Source organism: Falco biarmicus, chromosome 8, assembly GCF_023638135.1.
Source record: "Falco biarmicus isolate bFalBia1 chromosome 8, bFalBia1.pri, whole genome shotgun sequence".
In the NCBI taxonomy this organism is placed as follows: domain Eukaryota; kingdom Metazoa; phylum Chordata; class Aves; order Falconiformes; family Falconidae; genus Falco; species Falco biarmicus.
The window spans coordinates 54,808,364-54,830,461 of NC_079295.1; the positions used below are offsets into that span (position 1 = coordinate 54,808,364).

Here is a 22,098-nt window from a genome sequence, read left to right on the forward strand (position 1 = left end):
TTGTGGGTGCAAGGGTCTGTAGAGCCAGTACAACAGCTACTGTGAGAAAGAGTTTCATGCTCAGAGTCCCCACATGTACTAACTGCTCCCAGCTCAAGAATAACTTTGGGTGGATGTAGACAGCTTGGAATAATCTAGGACTGTCAGCACTGAAAGCTGCAGAGGTGATGGAAAGGTAGTTCTGCCTCCTCCTGAAGTCCTGTGCTAAGTGCAGGAACCAAGGACCCAGAAGGCAGCCCCTGCCGGTGCGCTCACTCTGCTCGGCTGCACCATTCCTGCATCCTACTGTCTAAATTTGCCTCAGTGTCTAGTGGTGTTGAAAGTGGTAATTTGCTGAGGGGACAGAAGGGGAGGATGTAACAGCAAAAGCAACTGTAAACTGTCAGAAATAATGTGAGGTTGCTGTTATCTAAAGCCACAATTGCCATTCTTGGACTATGGAGTAACTCAGTGTGGAGACCCAAGAGTGACACTTCATAACAGGATGTAAAAAAATAAAGAAACTCATAAGGGAAGCAAAGCACAAAGCAATTCCAGTGGCTGTTACGTTGCACACACTCCATCCGAGTCCCTTCGTTATTCATGCACCTTTTTCTGTGCTTTCTTAGCGTGAGCTTCCAAGGTGTTTATAGCCAATCTTCCTATTTCATTTGTAACTGTTAAAAAATACCCCCATATCAGTAAATACAGAACTGCTTATTCATTTTCTACTATGCAGTTTGTTAAAATATTTGCAATATGACATGATTCTCTCATGTGATACAGTGAGGTGATGTTTGTGTGTAATAGCGGTTAGTGAAAACACAGTATTAGTCATAGGAGAGAATAACACTTGACTGTTTTGAATATGAAAACCTTTAGGCTGTGGAAAAAGCCAAACTTTGGCCCACTGTTGTTTTCAAAAGTATATGAGAACATACGGGGCAGAGTGACTCACTGTATAGCGTCCTCTGAATGTCACCTCGAGTGGGACAGGACATGATAGCCAGGAGATGGATCTAACGACCCATTTCTTTGTCCATGAAATGCCTTATCATGGCCACTCATGACTTGTCAGCATTGCTCATGCCCCATTTGACCCGATAAAACTCAGCGTTGAGCTGATCTCATTGCCTTGTTGGGAAACCTTCAGGTGAGTCTAGCAAGCGTTCATGCCGTCTTTCTCCAAAGCATTGGACAAACTGTTTCTTGATGGGGATGAATGAGGAATGAAGTCATACAGCAGCATTGGCTCAAACAAATTTGCCCAAACATGGGACACTTCTCCTGGGGGGTGGCCACACATGTGGCCAGACGCCCTGCGGCTCTTGGAGCCCATCACAAGCTGTGATTTCACCTCGGCTGCCATACAAAATGCTAAGCTCTGTTTAGATAGAGGCCCAGTCAAAGGGACGCTTGCATGAATTCACTTCTTAAAGAGCTTTTTTTTCCTCCTTTTTTTAATTTTTTTTTTTTTTACAGCTGCTGTGGTATAAAAAAAAACAAACCTTGCAATAAAGGGAGAAGGCATCCCATAAAAGCAGCAGGCTGAGGGAAGCACTAAAATGGAAGTGGGTAAAAGCTGGGGGAGACTTTCCTTCAAGCGTGGCAGCCCCTGGATGGCTCAAGCAGCCGGACAGTCCCATCGTGGGATGGTCACAGCTTCATGTGGACCGGGACCCTGCCGAGCCCCAAGTGGGGGCAGCAGCCAGGGAGCCCTGGGTCTGGTAAGAGGCTGCACTGGCAGCGAGAAAGGGAATGCACAGACACTCTCCGATTTTAAAACTGATCTGATTACCACAAAGTTATGCTGAGAAGCACAGCACCACAGACAGCAGGGAGAAGCATCCAAATGTCATCTCAAGACCTGCCACAAAGCTTTCTTTATGTTCTTATATATCTCATGGCCACCTCTGAGAGCAGAAAGCCGTCATGTGTAATCAGGTAAATCAATAATTAACTCCACCCTCCCAGTTAATTGGTTGAGCCACTCACAACCATAATCACACTTCAGAGAAAACAGATTAGAATTGAATAGCTAACTAACATAAGGAACTTCTTTTAAACAAGCAAAAATAAGATCACTATACTGGAGTTATATTTGAACACAACTCCTCACTTGAACACCCAGAATTTCAAAAACACGTGAGATATGAGCCAGGGGCTGAATTTTGCAGTTTGGGCTCTGATCAGTTTAATAATTCAAGGTATTTTTTTCTCCTTTTTTTCTTCTCTGTCTGGTGCAAGTGCAGTTCACATGCCAGCCAGGTCCACCGGTGGGATATGTCACATCAACCAGCAGCCACTTCGTTTTCCTCAGTGCTCTTCTTTCTTTTTTCTTGAAGAAGAAGAACAAGAAGTGAAATTAGCTAAAGGAATCGGGCATATTCTCACATGGTAAATACAAGAGGAGCATGAATCATCCTCATATAGAAATGACGAGAAAGGATGGAAAAGGTAGTGGTTTGGGAGAAGCAAGTTATGTTCTACATGGCTGATTCAGCTCTCTGGACTGAAAATGAATCATCAGAATATTTAAATCATATTACCAGTATTAACACACACACAAAAAACCCAAGCTCAGGAAGCCTTTTTTATGAAACAGATTTGATAACGGGTAACAAAAGAACAAAGGGATGGCTTTCTAAAAACCCCGCACTTGCTCAGCTCTGCTGCATGTCCCAGCCTTGGACAACCAGACTTTGCTGCAATTGCAATCGCAATGTCCTAGCCACAGCAGAGCACTGCGCAGCCTTATAACCCCAAATCCTTCAGAAACCAAAAGACAGACTCTCCTTTACCTCCTAGAGCTTTTACACTCAGCAGTGACATAAAGATTTTAAAACAAAGGAATTACCCACTGGCGAGTATGCGTCAAAAGGTTCGTTGCTCCTGAGTAGCATGCCGTTAGCTAATGATACAGGCATCACGTTGAAGACCTGAGTAGGAGGTTTGACACTGGAAGCACAGCTTTTTTTATCTAATTGTACCTGAGCCCAAGTTGCAGCATTAATGAAGCTGTAACACATCAGATTTCAGGCAGACTCTAGGTGGAGATAACAGAAAGTTTAAAGGATGGTTTAAAATCTCCCTACTTTCCTTCCATCATTCTGGCTCAACTTAGCTCCGCTGGGACAAAAAAGTGACCCATGTGTTCAGGAATGTTTTCCTTCACATAGGAAAGGCAGTCACCACCAGGATATAGCACAGCAGAGGCAGCAAAGCAAACCACAAGAGTATTTTACATAATGAGTTACAAAAGGTTTGTAGTGAAGTATCTTGTTCCTATAAAGGACATCTGTATATTCCATACAAGTTTGTCACATTAAAAACTCTCAATACCAAAAAAAAATGTGTCTGTTCAATAGCTGGAATCCTCAGAGGGATCAAAACGAGGAAGAAATCCATCACCGACTAATTTTTTGGTGTGGTTTTTACTCTAAATCTTTCAGCTTCCTTCTCAAAACTCCATTTTAAGTCTTTCAGCACTAAGGAATGAAAGCTTTCATTCTCCGTTAGCAAGCAAGAATCATAACGAAGATTAGCCAAAATCCTGACAAGCTATTTTTAACAAAAGCTTTTTAATAAAAGAATGTATATTCTCGAAGTAAACATGGACAGGAAAGGCAGAAAGGGAGAGTGACAGGCAGGGAGACAAACACTTCTTCGCAAAGAAGCCTTTGAAACATCTGGAATGTTGCAGTGAAAGGTTATTTACCAGGAACGTCAGCCAGTCCCAGCACAGATGGTTCCCATTAGTGTAAGATCAAGAGACCAGCAAGGCTAAAAATATGTGTTTGCTTTTTTAGAAACTGGACTTCGTTTTCTCTACTTTAAAAATAATAATCACTCTTACGCAATTTCTGTAACTTAGAAATATCTTCTTGGAATATTGTTTGGCATGCTGGTTGGGCTTCAGGCTCTGTGCCATTGCTATTACTCACAACCCTTCCCCCTGAGGACTTTGTGATGTATCTTTTACTTAGAAATAGGAGGATAGCATGTTATGCTGAAACCAATGACTTTTGTTTATAAAGTGTCAGCGACAAAATATCTGAATTACTGCTCTGGGCCAGTCTCTTGTCTGCTGTAAACGTGTGCAGCTCTCCTTGAGTCCGTCAGGGTACTGTACAGAGCCACCGTGGGACTGTGGGGACCACAGAGTCGCTTCCCCAGCACCAAACCAGCAGCACGTGCCGTGCCAAGCAGCGCACCTGGGGAAGGTTGGGAGTGGAGTGCTTGTAGTCTTCCTGGAAAATCTGTTTGGGAATAGTGGGTTAGAGTCAATGGAAAAATGTTGATTTACACCAGGTAGGAGTCTGGCTTAGGGAGAAGGAGAGTAGGCAACTACGTGAACAGATCCTTGCCTCTGTAACTCTGAATGGAGATGAGACGTTCTGATTTCTACTGGCATTGCTCGCGAGGCACATGGTCATCTGCCCAGAAACACACCAGCCTCAGAGGCATTTGGGACTTAGATAAGAAAAGCAGATCTAGCATTACCCATCGTAACACATTTTGCATCGAAAGCCCTGATGGTCAGCCAGCGGCGTCCAGCTCTGTCCAGAGCACAGGGAGAGAAAAATGTCATTCATTCCACAGGGAAAGGTACAAAGGTTCTCAGTGGCACCTGGGGTTTTGCAGCTTCAATTCAGACTCTAAAACCAAGTTAGGGTATAGGTGGCACCTGCCATCTCAGAACCTAATGCATGGTATGGTGAGAAGTGTGGCTCAGAGGGAGATGGTAGAGGCACCATGAGCCACAGTAATAATGTGAGAAGTACAAGTGGAGAAATGCTGCTGTGGCTGCGCCCACTGAAGATCTGTGCACATTCCTCACTGCTGGCTTAGCTCTGCTATGGAGGGCTTGCAGCTTACCGAAGAAATGTGTCATGGTCTGCGAAGCAAGCAGAGCTGGACTCCAGGTCCACTCTCCACCCTTCTCTCTCCCCCTCACACCTCTGTGCTGAATGACCCACCAGTACATGGAATTGAGGTGCCTGGATATATAGGCGACGGAGCTGGAAAGGCTCGGTCAACGCTGCAGCCCCCCAAGCTGTGACCAGCAGTAATACATGATTTGGGGTTGGATCACAACCCCTCCTCTCTGCAGAAGCTCAGAGTGGGCACATCCAGGACAACAGCGGCTGCTGCAAGTTTCCAAACTGCTGACCTCCCCCTAGGGTGGAAATGAAAGGAACATCTTCCCAGTCAACCTTGTTACTACTTCTTTAAGAAAACTTCAGTATTTACTGTCACAGAGGGAAACCTCACTGAGTAGATGGGTTTGATTTCCTTTTACAGACTTTTCTTTTGTTGTCATTGTATTGCCTTCCCAGTGGTGCTTTCTACTTTGCTTTCTCACCATGCATTTAGCCCAATGCAAGGAATGAAGGGTAGGGAAGGGAAGGGAAGGGAAGGGAAGGGAAGGGAAGGGAAGGGAAGGGAAGGGAAGGGAAGGGAAGGGAAGGGAAGGGAAGGGAAGGGAAGGGAAGGGAAATGTGAATGTGGTCTAATGAATAATTCTTAACTAAAAGGTTTGAGCTCTTTGGGGGAAATACTGAAGAAAATTGTTCATGTCTTTCCGATGGACCACAACTGAAAAACAGGTTTTGGAAGATTGCATTTGATAAAATGGTTCCCACTGTCATTGGTATTCCAGTGGTAACCCATCCTAAGCAGAAGAAAGCAGCAGGAACGAGTTCAACCTACTGGAACTTGCTACTAAAGCCAACATTTTCAGTTGGGAAAGAGAATTCAGGAGGGTGCCTGAGCACACAGTAGGAGCAGAACCTGACCACCACCCCTGGCTTTGCCAGCTGCACTGAGTGCTGTACACGACTGGCAGCCAGACCCACAGGAGCCCCAACACCTCAACTGTGACCCGACGGCTCAAAAACTTTTGCAAACAACCCAGCAACTTTCAGAGTCTGCACACCATGGGCAGCTCGCATCACCTGCCGATGGGATTTTTGTCTGAGTTAGGGTACTGCCAGGGACCTGTACAAACACATGAGCCAGTAAAACACAGTCATTGCCCCAAAGATCTTGACTTTTAAGCCAGGGTACAGCAAGGTAGTGTGACAATCAGCAAGAAAGCTAATTAGATGATTAGATGAGTGCACTCTGTCAGTTAGTTTTGAACATTTCCTTTTCTTTGTTTGTTTTTTTACCGTCAGTACTGACAGAAAAAATAATGTTTAAAAGGGGAAATACGTGATCAGTATTTCTCTTATTGAAACTTTTATATGTGGAAGACGATTTCTCAGAGAGGCTAGCTGTGATGGGAGATGCTGTTCAGATCTTGCCTCCCAGGCAGGTGATCCACAAAAATGAGTTTGGGGGTCTTTATTAGTCCTTTTTTCTAAGCAGGGTAGTAGAAAAAGCACTTGCTGGTGTCCTGTCAGTGAGGAAACCTAGTTCAAGTAGGCTGCAATGAGAGCAGGGAACTCTCTTGTCTCCCTACGGAAGACCAGAGGCAGCCTCAGCAGGCAGAGCAAGGGAAATCTGCCACTGCCCACACTGAACCTCCTGTACAGTGAAAGCATTTGAGCATGTAGGGATGATTTATGGCACCTATCAACAGCATCAAGTTCACCACAGGAAAAGAACAGAAGCAAATGCAAAAAAACTGAAAGTCAGAGCTAGCAGGATACTGGTGCAGAATGAGTAAATAAACCCTGAGAGTATTCATTGACAACTTACAAGTCCTCTCACACACAGAGTTATTTCTTTTTGAACCCAACACTAACCATTGCTTGAAATAACATCAGCCCTCCTCCTTGAGCCCCCATCCAAGGGCTATGCACTGTTCAGCAGGGCTGTCAGCTTGGCAAGAGGGCGACTTTCTGTGTAATGTTTAATTCAAGTATCCAATACACAAATGATTGCAGCAGAGTCAGAGAACATGCAAATTATGTCCAACATCCTGCTGTTAGTCATCCTCTTGGGGGATCTCACCCCTCCAAAGCCAGTTATCCCAGAACACACTGTATGTTTGCTAATCCTCACTTTCTAAATGTTTCAACAGCAGCAGCAACCTCACAGCTTTGCTCTTGAAAATGACTGTAACCTAAAACTGCTGGAGTAAAATACTCAGTTTTTTCACTAAAAATAGCAAACGAATTATCCGTATTTCATTCTACTGCTGCGTAACATTTAGAGGTATTACTTTATAATATGATAGCAAATTACACAGAATCTTTCATCAAAGGGGATCAAAGCACTTTGCATATTAATTATATTTCAAAATAAGACTCTGAGCTAAGCTTTATTATAGGAGATAGTGAGTTCTAGGGATTCATATGGGTGAGAGGAAATCAGGACACCTGGTGATTTACTGCCTGTGACTTGCTACATAACCTTGTACAAGTCCTTCAGTGTACCTTGGTTTCTCTGTCTGTAGGAGAAAGATAGTTATATTTAACTTTGTTTTCAAAGGCTGGGGGAAAAAAACCTCTGGCAAAAGTGATGCCTGATGGTTTATGTGGCAATTACAGTGCCAGGGCATTATATGTAGACAGACAGAGAGATGAGCTGGCAGATGTATCCAGTGGAGTCTAAAGCTGTTCTGTCTGCCAGGCAAGTTCCCACTGGAGGAGAGGGCTTCCTTAGAGGTGCCCATGAGCACTCTTTCCCCCTTCCTCTTTCAAATGCTCCTGAAGGCAAAACACAGGGCTTTGCCCCAGGCCGCCCAAGCAGCACTCATTGTCACTGCCTCGAGCATCTCACAGGCTTGGGAAGCTGGCACTTTCACTGACTTTCTGAGATATCATCTACTGTTTCTATTTGACAGTTTAATGCAGTCGAAGGATGAGATCGTGAAGGTTTTCAGAAGCTATCAACAGGAATTAGGTAACAAAGCTCCTTTAAAATTTCACTTGAGAGTGATCTACTGATCCAGGCTTCGTGCATGCTGCCCTGCTAGTGCTCTATGTGCTCGAGAAACTTTCTTCCCTTCTTGGAGAGACCGGAGGGGCAAGTCCTGCTCGTTTCTTAGTGTAGCTGGGACAAAGAAATTCATGTGGAATGGATCTAGAATCAATCTCTAACATTAATGTCATGAAAAATCATCCCGTTTTACAACACTGATTAACAGCGGCTTATGAAAAAAAGAATTGATACTAAATGCCTTGAACAAAGGTTATTTTCATTTGTACATTATCTAAACAAGTCATGTAGAATGATAAATGCACTTATGATTAAACATGAACAGCTCAGTGTCACGAGACCAATGATAAAATTATGAAAATCAGCAACAGAAAACCAGCCTGAGAGTCAGAGAGGACAGGCCAAGCAGCACATGTTTCTTCATTATCAAATACGTGAAAAATAAACCAAAACAAACATTCAGTCCAACCTCAGGTGAGTACGTGATTAGACAGGAGTGCACAGAAGTATATTCTAATCCCAAATTAGGGCAAATCCCAGCTTCCATTTGCTTTTTAGCAGATGAAGAAATATTTTTAAGTGATGCCTGAGTGCACTGAGATGTGTTGACATACACCAGGGTTATAAGTCCGTGTGTTGGGGAAGATCTGTTCTGCTTTTGCCAAGGTCTATTTATCTTGTTTAATGACTTATTATAAACTTGGTGTTCCTTGCAACAGCAAAGAAGGTATTTCTGTAGATGTGCCGGTGTGTTGAGATGCTTTTTGTTCTTCTCTTAGAAACCAGAATAGCTTCAATAGCACCTGGGAGGAAGGGGAACGCAGTTGGTCCCATTTCACTGGGAGAGACAGAGCCAGCAGAAGCTGAATGACAGAGGAGAGCAGCGGTCTGGGGTGAGCCTTTTTGCAACCAAAGCAGTGCTCCCCCGCAGGGCTGCCCTTTGTCTTTTCTACCTGAAGCAGCGTGGCATTGCCAGCTACAAGGCCAACAGAAAAGCCACAAACATCGCTGTGGCCTTGCTTCAGTTATGTTTGGCAATTGGCAGAAAGCCACTTCCCCAGACAATGGCTGCACAGCTTGGGGCAGGTGCTTTCTGCAGTCTTCATGAAGAATCCCTTGGTAACAGGCTCTTGCAGACCCGCGGTCCCTACTGGCAGCCAAGGAGGTACATTCAGTGACCCCATCTATTATGAGCGTGATGTGACAGGGAGCTCTCACCCTCTTGTCTCACCCTCATGCAAACGAGGCACAGCATGATGGGCAAAACTAAAAACCTCCAGGCTTCTGGGTTGCCATTGCCACCACTGTCACCACTTGACAGAGCTGTTCTGAGATTTGGCTTGCTAATGTCTGAGAAGTTGAGATGAGAACGATTATGGAAATCAGAGACAGAAGTCTGGGATAAATGCTCCTGGATTGCTTCTTATGGTGCATGTTCTCATCTGCAGTCCATTGTAATTGCAAAAAGTGGTGCCTTGCAGATACCTTGAAGAGACTGGAGGCAGACATATGCATCTCATCATCAGGAAGTCTGTCTTGATAGTCAGCCAAGATCCAAGGGGAGCATGCATTATGTATTATTATCATCATCGCCGCCACTAACCTCATTTCCCTAGAGATTTGACTCCAGTATAAATGCATGAAGCTATATCCTGGTGGTGTTATGCCATTTTTGTGTACCATACTGTCATACAAGCTGCCTCAGTCTTTTCTGGGAACTTTCTGCATAAGTAATTGGTTACACTGTCTAAAGTCCTCTGAACACTGCTCTATCTTTTTTATTGCAAGCTGCACTTGAAAGCCATATGATAGGAAAGCAAAAATCTGGATGTACGGTGAAATGTCTGCAATGACTGACTGACTACCTGGCTCCCCACTTTGTCAGAGAAAAACAGAACAGCAGAAAATCAATAGCAACAAGCAAAAACTGTTTGTGCTAACACTAACAGCTTTTTGCATGTTGCATGTGCAGGAACGTGATGTCAACACCACTGTGGTGCAACAGGAAGCATAAGATAAGATTTGGGGAACCATCAGCTCTTCCTGAGCACCAGCCCGTCACTGTGTGTTTGTTTATGTTATGCTTTACGAAGTAGAGGTTACCAATACAAATAATATTTTTGGCAACTTTAGTCTTTCTTCAATTCCACAAACTGTTGTAAGGTATTGCCAATACATCTTTTATTTCTAAATACTCACCTAATTTTTAGCAAGAGTTATGTATATCAGTGCTACCATCTGTGATTTGTGGTGTACATTCACAACATTGAACTTCAGTCCCTTGACTGGATGACACAGAGAATGAAATGAGAAAATGAAAAATGATGTGCTAGTCATAATTAGTAGGCATTTCAGAATATATTTCTGGAGAAGTTATTTGTCCTAAAGATTCATATGCCTTCTTTATAATTGTCAGATGACTATGCAAATAATAGCAATGACATGACAACAAATGATATTACCCCACATATGGAAATGAAGCAAAACCTAAATTTATGAACTCTTCATTTTCATTATTCATCTAAGACTAATCCCAAACACGGGAAATATCACTGTAAAACCCAGTTCTTGTTTTTTCTTTTTTTCTAAACTGAAAATCAGGGGGCTGTTTCCTTATTCTGACAGCATACTGAATTTAGCACACCCAGCTCATGGTGTTCTCTCATCCACGGCAGCTGAACTGAAACGTCTGAGTTTCTGGGGCACCCAGGCTTGACAGCACAGAGAGCGATGCCCATTAGGAGCATGGCGAGATCCTCTGCACTGCTCACTGAAAGGAACAGGAGCCGGCACAATGGAGCCACTGATTAAGGAGAACAATCATGGAGGATTTCCTATTATGCCAAGCTTCAGAGGGAAACAGTAAGCAACGTAAAGGAAATGAGTGCATTTGCTCAAAATGAAAAGGTCAGCCAGCCACAAATTTTCAGCTCTGAGATACACGTAACATTTTAACTCCCATTTTTATCACAAATTATAGCTTCCCAAAGTCTTCAGGAAGTTGACAGAGAGATTGTAAGGTTATTGGGTGGTGTGAGAACGGAACTAACTATGATTTACAAACTTGTCATTGCAGCATATCCACTTTTGTGTAATGAAGAACAAAGCAACTACCCTAACAGAACCCCTTTTGCACCTTCATCACATGGTTTTAAATAGCAGCTCCTGTCAGAATCAGAGAGATTCAGACCTCCCCCCTCAAAATACCCTGCAAAACTATTTTAACAGAATACAACACGGACAGGCAAAAGCTGGTATGCTCCTGTGAATTGCAGGCTATGTTGCAGCTCTACACAGATTCTGCCAGATGCTCATTCACATTGACATCACTCGAAGTTAAATAGCAGTGACTGCAAAGACAGCAAAATCTTTGATAAAAAATACTGTTGCACTGGGGGGAAAAAAAGTACAGGGCTTCTGGGTTCCATCCACAATACTTCCATTACCTCCCTATCACAACTTAATCTCCTCCAACCTTAATTCCCTTGTTCATAAAACAGAAATAATAGCATTCAGCTTTCTGTCATGGGCCATCATGACAACTGGTCAATCTTCACTAAGTGTCTAAAAGATCACCAAATCAGCATTGCCCAAACAAAAGGACTATTTCTATTAATACAATAGCACCAAAGCGATTCACATTATTTTAGTTATGTCCCAGCCTCCTCAGCTCTCACACAGCTCTGAAAAAACAACCGTAGACTATTTGTGTTAGGTGAAAGCAGATGCTGAACATGTCATGATGCAGGTGTAAAGGGAGTTTTGTGGTGTTCTAGTTAGGGAAGCACACCGCACACAAAGAGTGAAACCATGGCGCTGCTGAAGTTACTGAGAATACTCATAGCATATAATAAAAAACATCTCCTTGTACAGCGTTCTTTTGTATCTCACAAAGCCTCTCTGAGACATAACTAAAATACCAAATCAAAAAGACTCCCAAACACTACCTCAGGATTAGACTGGTAGGACAAAATTTCAGTCTATGGTACTTGAATGTATAATGAAAAATCCATTAGTGACTCACTTTTTCTAAGCTTAGAAGGCAGCATACTTTATGAGTCAGCTTTCTGCTGAGAAAAAAGTCCTACCTTCAATGGACCAGGAGATACAACATTGGAAAGAGCACAATTATCAGCCATTACATCGTGGGACAGAGTGGAGAACAGGTGATGAGAAGAGCAAAAATATATGAAGGACTTAGCTTATGGAAGAACTCATGGCATCATAAGACTGACCTTTAAGCTCAGTGAGAAGCAAGAGTTGAATCAATTCATCTGTCTGGGAAGTTTCCTGCAGACTTCTCTGGAAGCCAAAACACCCATCAATTCCATAGCCACAATACTAACAAGAGTAGGGTTAAAATAGGTAGGACTGGTTGCCACAGCTGATGTCTGAATGAATTAGAAAAGGAAAAAACAAGACAAAGGTAAATAAACTAAACATACTGAGCATTATCTAATTAGGATGACTGTAATGGATGAGAAAAATATCTTATAGTGTTTTGGTCAGATAATATCTACAGATAAAGGAACAGAATCATAATAAGAAGAAACATGCTGAATACTAAGAAATATTGATACGGGCTCTGAAACTATTTGAGGCAAGTTACATCTGTTTGAACAGAATTAGAGTAAATACAGAGAGTCACTCTTCTGTGAGCTCTGGGGTAGCAAGGCAGATTTTTTTTCATCTCTCATTTCAGTTACTAAGTTCTTAGTCAAGCAAAACTCACACTGGGGTCAATTAAATCTTCCTTCTGATTTTAAACAACATACCTAACGCAAGACAAATCCTTTCTAGTTTGTCGGCTTTTTCATACCTCTCTGGAGTCATCTGCGGTAGTCAGACTATGCTATATCTGCTGGCAACATACATACACATGACTCGTGGCACCCTAGAAATAAGACAGCTAAGGAAGGCAACATTTTGGAGGTTGGCATTCCCCTCTCTCATACCAGTTTTACACTAGATCAATTCCATTGTCTTCACTAAACTTCAGTGTGATTTCTGTGTGGGTGAGTCAGAGAATTTGGCCCCCCACCTGGAATCATATTATCTGTGGCTTTAGATAGACACAATTCAGCTCCACTGCTTTTTCATGCTTCTACTCCTCCTCATCACTCTTGCCTAGGAGATGCTGCCTACATGAGGCCATTAGGAGAGGGCATGCAAGTATTGTACCACTTAGCAGCAGGACCTTTTCTCATGCTTTGGATAAGCTAAATGAGTTTGTTAGCCACGTCACAGATTATACATAAATCTTACTAAAACTGATTGATTCCCAGGGAGAGAACACTTCGCCTAAGTTCACTGCTTCCCCCTTGTCTGGCTCCCCCTCAGAATTTACAGTAAGTGGCAAAAGACTCAATCACTTTTGCAATTGACAGAAAAAGGCAACAGCAAATTTTCTCCAGGCATCGGTTCTGGGAAAGAATCTTCAGTTCCAGGGGTTTCACATTCGGATTCACTACCAGTTTTGACCTATTGCCCCCGCCGGGGGAACCACACCTCTCTTACCCCATTTCCCTGCCCTGCCTCAAAGACAGAGGGGACACGAGAGCGCAACGTCACTGACGTGAACTTTACGTGGCCTCATTGGTACAACAGGACGCAACAGAAGAGGTTCCTCATTTACATAAAGCTCCAGTCGTGAGTCATCTCTATCTTCTACAGCTCCAACTTGCCACTCTGACGAGTCTCCGGGCAGCAAGTGAACGTACTGTACCGTTCGTCAGTCATATGCTCACAAACGTCGCTCTGGCTGTTTCAGCGCCTGCAGTGGGGAAATAGAAAAATGTAAAATGTGCACATAAAATTTCCCTGCGATGTGGGAAAGTTGTGTGTCTAGCAGCAGAAAAGATCCATTCACTGATTGTTAACCCACATTATCACAAGCCATCTCTCAACTTTAAGCCTGCGCTAGATGTAGTTGAATGTCCATCAGCTGCCTAGCAAATGTCTGTCCTCCTGAAGGAAAGTTTATATTAATTAACATAATGACTTACATCATTTCCCTTGCAGAAAACTAAGGCCAGAGGGCTCAGAACTGCTTAGAAGAGTAGCTGCACAGCTGGGAAGAGAACTGAGGGTTGTTGTCCTGTACAATAACCCAGCGGTGAGCCAGTCATCACCATCTTTCTCCACGTGAGCACAAAAGCCGACACATCTACAACAGCAGGGCTAGGTACAGATCTGCTGTAACCCCCCTGAGGACGAGAGTGGATTTCAATCTTTTTAAGCCTTTAAGTTTTAGGCTTAATGAGTTAATCTCTCTGGATACCCTATGTACTCCATGGAATGAAGTTACTGCTCTGAGTTGCCTCTGGAGGAAACCTTTCCCTGCACATAGGCTTGAGAGGGAATCTAGGAAAATTAGTTTCATTAGGCTAATGTTAGCCTTTGCGAATGCCCTTGTAATGATGTTTTCATCTTCCTGACGTTGTTCACACTACTGTCACTAGTAAAAAACATCCACTGATATGGAAAAAGGGCAGCAGGGAAATTCCATTGAAATAAGTAGAATTGGAAACTTCTCTCTTTTTTTGCCTAAGGTTGTTCCCATGATGATTTCAGGGAAGAGAGTGCATGAGTAAGAAGATGAGGAAGGGGCTGGGAAGCACCAAATACTTTAAGTGTACACCCTCAAAGACTGGATAAAATTTGAAAAGAGTTGCCGCAGAATGGAAACATTTGGGAGACAGAATGGAAGAAAGTGAAACACAAATGATGAGAGACTCATGTTTCAGTGCTGGAAAAACCATGATGAACAGGACAGTCATCTTTGTTTATGGATTTGTTATACCCACACTATGAAGCCAACCAAAAAGGAAGGGGCTAAATATTGTACCACTGAACCCAACCTAACACACCAAGGTTTATTACCGTGGGCTTAATACTATGATAACCAATATATATAGATTTTAGGGTCAGTACAAGCCAAAGAATTTCCATGGACATTACCATTTTGGCAACTAATGTTGCAGAATGATAAAGTATGGATTTCAGGAAAACAGAATATGGATGATTACTAGGCCTTCTTACTCACACAATCTCTTGAAATGCCTGATTGCATGTCAGGCACTCACAATCTGCCCATGTCTCTGACATATTCCCTTTAGTAGCCTCTGACACCAGAGATGAAAGGGTACAGACATCTTACTTTACACCATAGGATGCAGCAGAGCCAAACTACATTAACATATGGCAGCTAAGATTAATGTTTGGAAGTAGCCCAGTCTCTGAGTCAGACTGATCCTTTCCGTTCATAAACTTTAAAGTGCCAGGAAAAAAGTAAAAAATTCCAATTAAAATAAACCCTGGCTAACGCCACTGCAGGCTTATCATCACAGCACGAGGAGGGCAGTATTTTGCTCGCTCTTCTGCGAGAGGCTTGAGCAAGAATCCATGAAGTGGCCTCATAGGAGACAGGGTATAAGGGGTCTCCTTCAGCAAGGGGGAAGCCTGGAGACTGCTACGCCTGCCTTCCTCTAAAGAAAGGGGGAATTTTCTATGTTTATCTGTTGCTTTTGCTTTGCTCAAGTCACTTTGGTTTAGTGATTTCTGATTATGCACACTGTCATTTGAAAGGGATCTTCCACCTGAGCTTTGTTTTTAATTAATCAGCTCCCCAGATACATCTCCTCTTAGTTTCCACCATAGGCTGAAACTTCTTATCCTCACCTCTAAGATCCTGCACAAGCCTGCCCAGATATCTGCTCTGATGTCTTCCCAGTTCCCTTCTGCTGGGCCTTCACTTCTCACTCATCTTTTGTGTCTTTCCACGCTTCTTTGCATGCTCTGTGTACTTACAGCACTCTCTCTCTCCAACTCCATCTCATATATGCTAGAGACAAAACGTTGAGATAATCACCAGTTTGGAGTCTCTGGCAGATCCCCGAAGCCAATAACAAGGAGAGATGCTAGACCAGATCACAAGTCATGTGAAGTTGACCACTCAAAACTAACCCCATGCCAAATTAGAGGTCAGATACTGAAAAATCATACCCTAACAATGACACTTCAGAAATGTTGAGTCCATGAAACCAACACAAGGCCAGAGACAGCAACCTCAGGCTTCATTCGTTAGAGGGTTAATAAAACCTCTTTATAAAAGATTTTCTCTAGCCACACCCTGACTTCTGCAACAGATTCTTTAGCACTGAGAAAGCCTCCCCAATCCACTCACCATCACAGAACTGCCAAGCGACCAAGCAAGAATGATGAAAACGCAAGTGTCATTTGCCGAAGAGGCAGCCTGCTAGTAAATCACAGCAGAAGAAATTAAAAATCCATAATCTTACTATGAAAAAGATTAAAAAAGAGCATGTATCTCTTGCCTGAAATGTCTCACTGGGCTTACTCAGCTCCCTGAATGCTACACAGTATCTAGAGGAAACCACTGAGAAAGCTGATAAGGCAGCACAGAGGAGCATGCCAAAAGCAAGTCGGTGAAGTGCTAATCAACATGTCACGCACGCTGTCGGTTCCAATGGGTCAAATGATGGGTAAAAACCTGTTAAGGGGCCGTAGCATGACTGGCTGCCCACAGAGTGCTGTAGGATTTGGCAAGTCTTCCAACAAAGCTTCCACTGCCCTCTTTGAAAAATTCCTCCTTGTCAAGGTTTTGGTTTGTTAACTTGTATACTGCCTGAGGGACTTTGTGATGACCCAGTGCCGTTGAATCTTCACATTCTCATCCTGTTGAAAAATTCTGGTTTCCATGTATTGCTGGCCACAGGACAGCATTCCCCCCTGCTAGACAGAGACCTGAACATAGCCTGACCTTGCGTTTGGATGCCCAAGCTGGCTTCCACAGCTCATACCTAGGAAGAAGCCATCCATCCTGAGAAGGTCCTCCCTGATGCAGCAAGCCAGGCACTTAGCATCCCTAGCCCCTGCTGAGCTTTTGCACTGAATCCCCACGGAGACCATGCAGGTGCAAGGTCTCTGGGAGAGATCCAAAATAGCACTCAGGCACTGAAGTGCAACTTATGCAGACTGCTGGCGCCTGTGCTCATGAGAGCAACCCAGGAAAGCTCTGCCTCCCCTCCTCAGCTACGTCAGATGCTGTTAAGTGCCTACAGTTTCTGGTGAAAGCTTCTTCAGGCGCCAAAAGGTCTGGTGCCTTTTTGTGCCCAGCAGTCCCACTGCTCTGGGTGGGCTGAATTCTGTCAGCTACTTCTTGCCTAAGTCCATCCAGAAATCAGGTGTGGGGGGGGTTGCCAGTAAGGTCTTACGAACCCAGTTTCCTAGGCATGCTGATTGAGTAGGGCTTAAAGTACACAGCAGAAGGGAACTCCCAGGAGTGCTTATGTGCTTATAGGTATTTAACATTAGTAAGTCACGGACCCCTTCACCAGTATCCCAGTCCCAATACCACCACTGTTTCCCACCTAAGAGCCGTAACCAAGCACCCTATTCCAACAAGAAATTTTGCACTCTTGGTTACACCATGGCTCACCTTCCAGAAGCTCGGCAGAGCACATTTTCCTCCCTTCCCCTGAATGCTCTGAAGTTTCTCACAGCGCTCCCTGTTCAAAAGTCCAGAACAGCTTCCAGGGCAATGTTCTTCAACACTTGTTGAGTATTTAAAGTAGAGGGGGTGGCTTATCTCCCAGGCATATTTTCACTGAGGAGACTAATTCATGTGTCCATGCCAAATGTGCTACTTAAACCCATAAACAAACACTTTTTGGTTCTGTATGATTTTCACAGTGAGAAATTCAGAGGTCCCCTTCTCCTAAGTATTTCCTACTGGCTGATGTAGGCATCTCACCAGATGGTGTACTAGCTAAGGGCACTTCAAGTCTTTCAGTTCCTAACTATTCCTCTCAAGTGTGCAGGGAATTTAGGCGTTTAACTCCCCTTTGAAAATCAGGTGCTAATCCTCAACTCTTCTTTGCTTCTAGTCCCAAACCTCTTTGAGATTTGGCCCTCTGTTTTAGTGTTCAAAGTCCCCTACCACAGGACTTTGCTCTAGTTAACAGTTAACTTGCAACTCCCTTTGGCCATGACCTTTCATGCGTTTGCTGTTTCCTGAACTACATACACTAAGCACTAATCAATATAGCAATGCTGCAAAAGCCTGAAGTATGCCTGTGACAGGAGCTGAAACTTCTTTGTGGAGTTCATGTTCTGCTCACTGTGGCTTTCCCATAGTAAATTCCTGGCACCCAAAAGTAAAGCAAACAAGCAAACTAAGAGAAGCCATATTAAAAACAGTGTAAATTTTCTAGGGACTTTAAGAGGAGTAGATTCCCCTTAGCATTGCCCAACTGTGTGCTTGCCCACTGTCGCAGGACAAGGAAGAGGCCACATGGCTGCACAGACCCCCTTCTCCATACTCAAACACACACACAGCAGCTGTACCCAGCCCTGTGATCTATCAAATACTCAAATTATTTCTTTTGCCTATTAAGCAGGAAGAAGAGAGGTGGTTGTTACGTCTTCTTAAGGAAAAAGCTCAGATACTCAACAAAGAAGGTCCTTGCATAGTAAGTTGAGTAGATACTAATTTATTCTACTGTCCATTTAAAGTCCAGTCTCACGATAATCGATGGACATAACATATGTGATAATGATAAACACATACTACACTGCAACAAGACTTAAAGCTTGCTGTTTTGTTCCCTGGTATTTGGAAAGTTCTGTCAACATGTAGCTTGCTAAAATCCTAAAAGGAAGGGCTGAGCTTTCATTACTGATTATACTTAGCACAGCACTTGTATTTGAATTCTTCACCTACATGCCCATCCTGTTCCTTCAGAAAGACTTCCTCACATGCTGTTATTTATATTTTAAAATGCTTTATAACATTTTCTCTTCATTCTCTAAAATGTTTTTTCCTTTTCCTGAACGGCAGTTGTGTTTAATGCTTCATGCAGTCAGCGACACACCCTGCAGAATACAACACATAATCAAGTAAACACGCCCTGCCAAGCAATGCGCTCACTTCAATCCCCAACCCACCCTGACACAAGTGCTACAAAGGTATCCTGTGAATAAATGCAGCGGGGTAAAACGTGGCAGTGGGCATCCTGCTACACAATATCCCAAACAAAAAGCTGGGAGCAAAAGTACCTCAGCAGCAGAAGGGGCTAAGTCAGTAAGCACTGCACCCTCCTTAACAGTCACTTCACATTCCCAACTGATGAATAAAACCTAATTGACCTAAATGATGACTGTATGTACCCAGCTTTACCCTTAGCAAACAATGCTGCTCATGACCCAGTCACAGCGCTTACAATGCTTTCCCGATGCAAGAGCCCTGGCACAAGCCAGAGGCTAACATAAAACTCAGCCATGTGTAAGGAATTACAAACAAAACAAAGGAAGAAATCACACACCAAGTGTTAGAGGGTATTGTATTACCCAAAACCATGCTGAAGAGGTAAGGATCAAAGTTACACTTTTCTGGGAAACAGGGAATCTTGAGATTACAAAATAGAGATAATCAAAATTATCAAGGATTAATATAAACTATCAACACGAAGTTAAAACTACAGAATAGCATATCATCTAGAAATTAAGAATGTCTAGGAAATCTGAAGACAAAACATTTTACCTGCATGAACAGATTTATGGAATAAATATCCAGGAAAATTATTTAAATGAAGCACTTTTGAGGCACTTTTTTTATAGGAAGTACCGGTTTTGTTGCTATGAGGTGTTAGTTAGGAATCTGGACAGTCATCTGTGATCTAATTAATCTATAAGAAAGTGAACTGGAATAAGGAAAATGTTCTTTTTCACAAGAAGTATGAACACAGAATTAGGAAGGGATTTGTCTGCTAATTTTAGAGCTGAAGCTGATCTTATTCTGTAGTCTTAGGTGAGTCAATCCATCCCTCTGCTTCAGTTTCTTCATTGATTAGAGTTCTGAAAATATTTACTTACTGATTTCAGAGTAACAGTTTGGCTCAATTAATGTTCCTAATGCAATCTGAAGAGAAATGATACAGCTTTAGGGCTACTGTTGTCAGGAAAATGTTAATGTATTGTTCACATGAAAAAGAGAGCTAACTTTTAAATCAGTTCTCAGTATCAGTTTACTCATTCCAGTTCTAATGATGTGACAACCACCTCGAATAAACCCATGCTTTTAGTTCCCATTCTAATACACAACATGATCTAAGCAGCCGCACCCAGCTGGACTGCGGACAAATTCCTGTTCTTATCTCAGGCTCACTAGAAGCCTTATGTAATTAAACAATATTGTGACGAGGGTCTTATCTCAGGGCATTAACTTCTTCTTCCCTTGGCAAGGATGTAAGGGAGCTGGACCCAATTGAAAAGCTGTCCTGGCGCTGCTCTGAGCCCATTACTTTCTTCAGAGCTTGACCTTTTAGTTGCAAATAAAATCCTCACAATATCAGCTCTCACTGTGTTGTGTTCTTGAGCCTGCAAAAGGAACAGCTCTTCAAGGCCACCTCAAGATTTGTCTGCCGTAGAAGTGAAGTGCTTTTGTAACCACTTCAGCACTCTCTTGGCTCCTGCGAGAGCTGATGCCTTTGCACAGGACAGTTAATAACAGCTAATGATATCGGGGCCTTGCCAGGAGCCTAGACAAGCACTTGGTTATGTAACCAGAACTTGATAGGCGCTGTTTTGTTTTGTTTTTTTCCACTACAGATAGTACCCTCTGGCTATGCCTATGTAATTGGTTTGACCTCATGAGAGAGGAGAATTGTCTCATTAATTTCAGTGGGTTGTTCAGTTTTGGAGCACAATGCAAAGTGCAGCAGGATTTCGTGGCTGATCTGTTAGCAATCTGCTGAATGTGCTTGCACAATGCGGTTGAATAATTTAGATGTCTGCGATAAAAAAACCCACCCAATTAGGTATTTTTATCTATTCCCTGGGGGCTTCTGAGGGATTGTGCCTTGTTATCTCATCCTTGGGATTCCTCCAGTCTGGTTTTGAATATTACCAGCATGAATTATTATCTCTTCCTTTGAAAGACTATGGCATTGATTAACAGCTCTGACTCTTGGGTAGTTTTTCTCTGCTTGTTTCAATCTGAATTTCTTTTTTTATCCAGATATGGGCCTAGTTTCTGGGTGAAAGGAAAAAATTAAAAGATGTGGATCTCTTAGTACAGAGATGATGACAGCAGGAGGAAGAGGAAGAAAGCTGCAGAATCAATTAGAAAAGCAGTATGTTGCACACAGCTTGTTTAGATTGCTGTCATTTCCCTCTTTCTCTTGCCCTGCTTTTAGACTTAAAAGGCAAGAGTAGCTGTATCTTGTTCCTGCACTGTAATCTAACATGCACTGTATATAAGGGACAGTACTTCCTAATAAAGCAGTGGTCACTCTACCTGCAGCAAGAAGTCCCTGGCCGATGCTATTATCCGGAGACATTATTAAGGGAAGGACGCTGGGAGTGTGGAACAGTACGGGATCAGCCATGTGCGTTGCATTAACCCTGGCAGGGATGCAGTCAGACAAAAGCATTTGGGCAAAATGGCAAGACTGAGGAAATGCCTCGCCAAAAGAATTGGCAGCTTTTTCTTATTTTAATTCCTTGGCTTCCAATGAAAGATTTTGAAGAGCGAGAGAAGGAGCCACACTGGTACCAGAGGAGTCCATCCTCACCAGGAGGTGTACGTGAGGGTGCGTGTCGCAGCGGTGCAGGAGGGCTCCTCCTTCCTTTACAGGCACTTTGAAGCGTGAGGCTTTCCCCAGTCTGCCACTGAGGCTTGACTCTGTCTCCAGCCAGAGAAAAGATACCGCCGTCACAAACACCGGCCCTTACGCCTGCGATGCTGAGCACGCCCTGCACAGCTGCCATGCTGCGGCCTGCAGGCCCGGGCAGTCCCGCTGGGCAGGCTGGCACAGCCGGTGGGGGGGGCTGCAACCCCAACGTGCCCCGCTAACGTGGGCAGCGGCTGCGGGCGGGCGGCTGCACCGGGCTGGGCCTGCCCCGCCTGGCAGGGTCACCCCCGAGGCCAGGCGCACGGTGGCTATCGGGCAGCAGGTGCTGCCAGGGCCCAGAGAGGTGGCCAGGCCCGTGAGGCACCGACTGGGCCCTTGCGGGGCTGGGGGCGCGCAGGGGCCCGGGGGGCAATGGAGCGCGGGCAGGGCCCTGGAGCTGCGGGGCACTGCGGGCATCCAGGGGGCCCCTCAGCGCCGGGGGCGGGGGCTCACAGCCGTGGGGCGTCCGGGGGAGCCCTGGGCCCGCGGGGCGGCGTGGGGAGCGCAGGCGGGGCGGGGGCGCGGCGGGGAGGGC

General features: G+C 44.0%; 1 long non-coding RNA gene across 1 annotated transcript; it reads right to left on the bottom strand.

The window, feature by feature from the left end:
* Window positions 1-1,531: 1,531 nt before the first annotated feature.
* On the bottom strand, window positions 1,532-22,040 carry LOC130154366 (uncharacterized). The gene is made up of 4 exons (XR_008823716.1): window positions 21,477-22,040; window positions 13,445-13,642; window positions 12,105-12,260; window positions 1,532-2,317 (listed from the first exon to the last, which is right to left on the bottom strand). It is a non-coding gene; the product is annotated as an uncharacterized LOC130154366 (long non-coding RNA).
* Window positions 22,041-22,098: the final 58 nt, after the last annotated feature.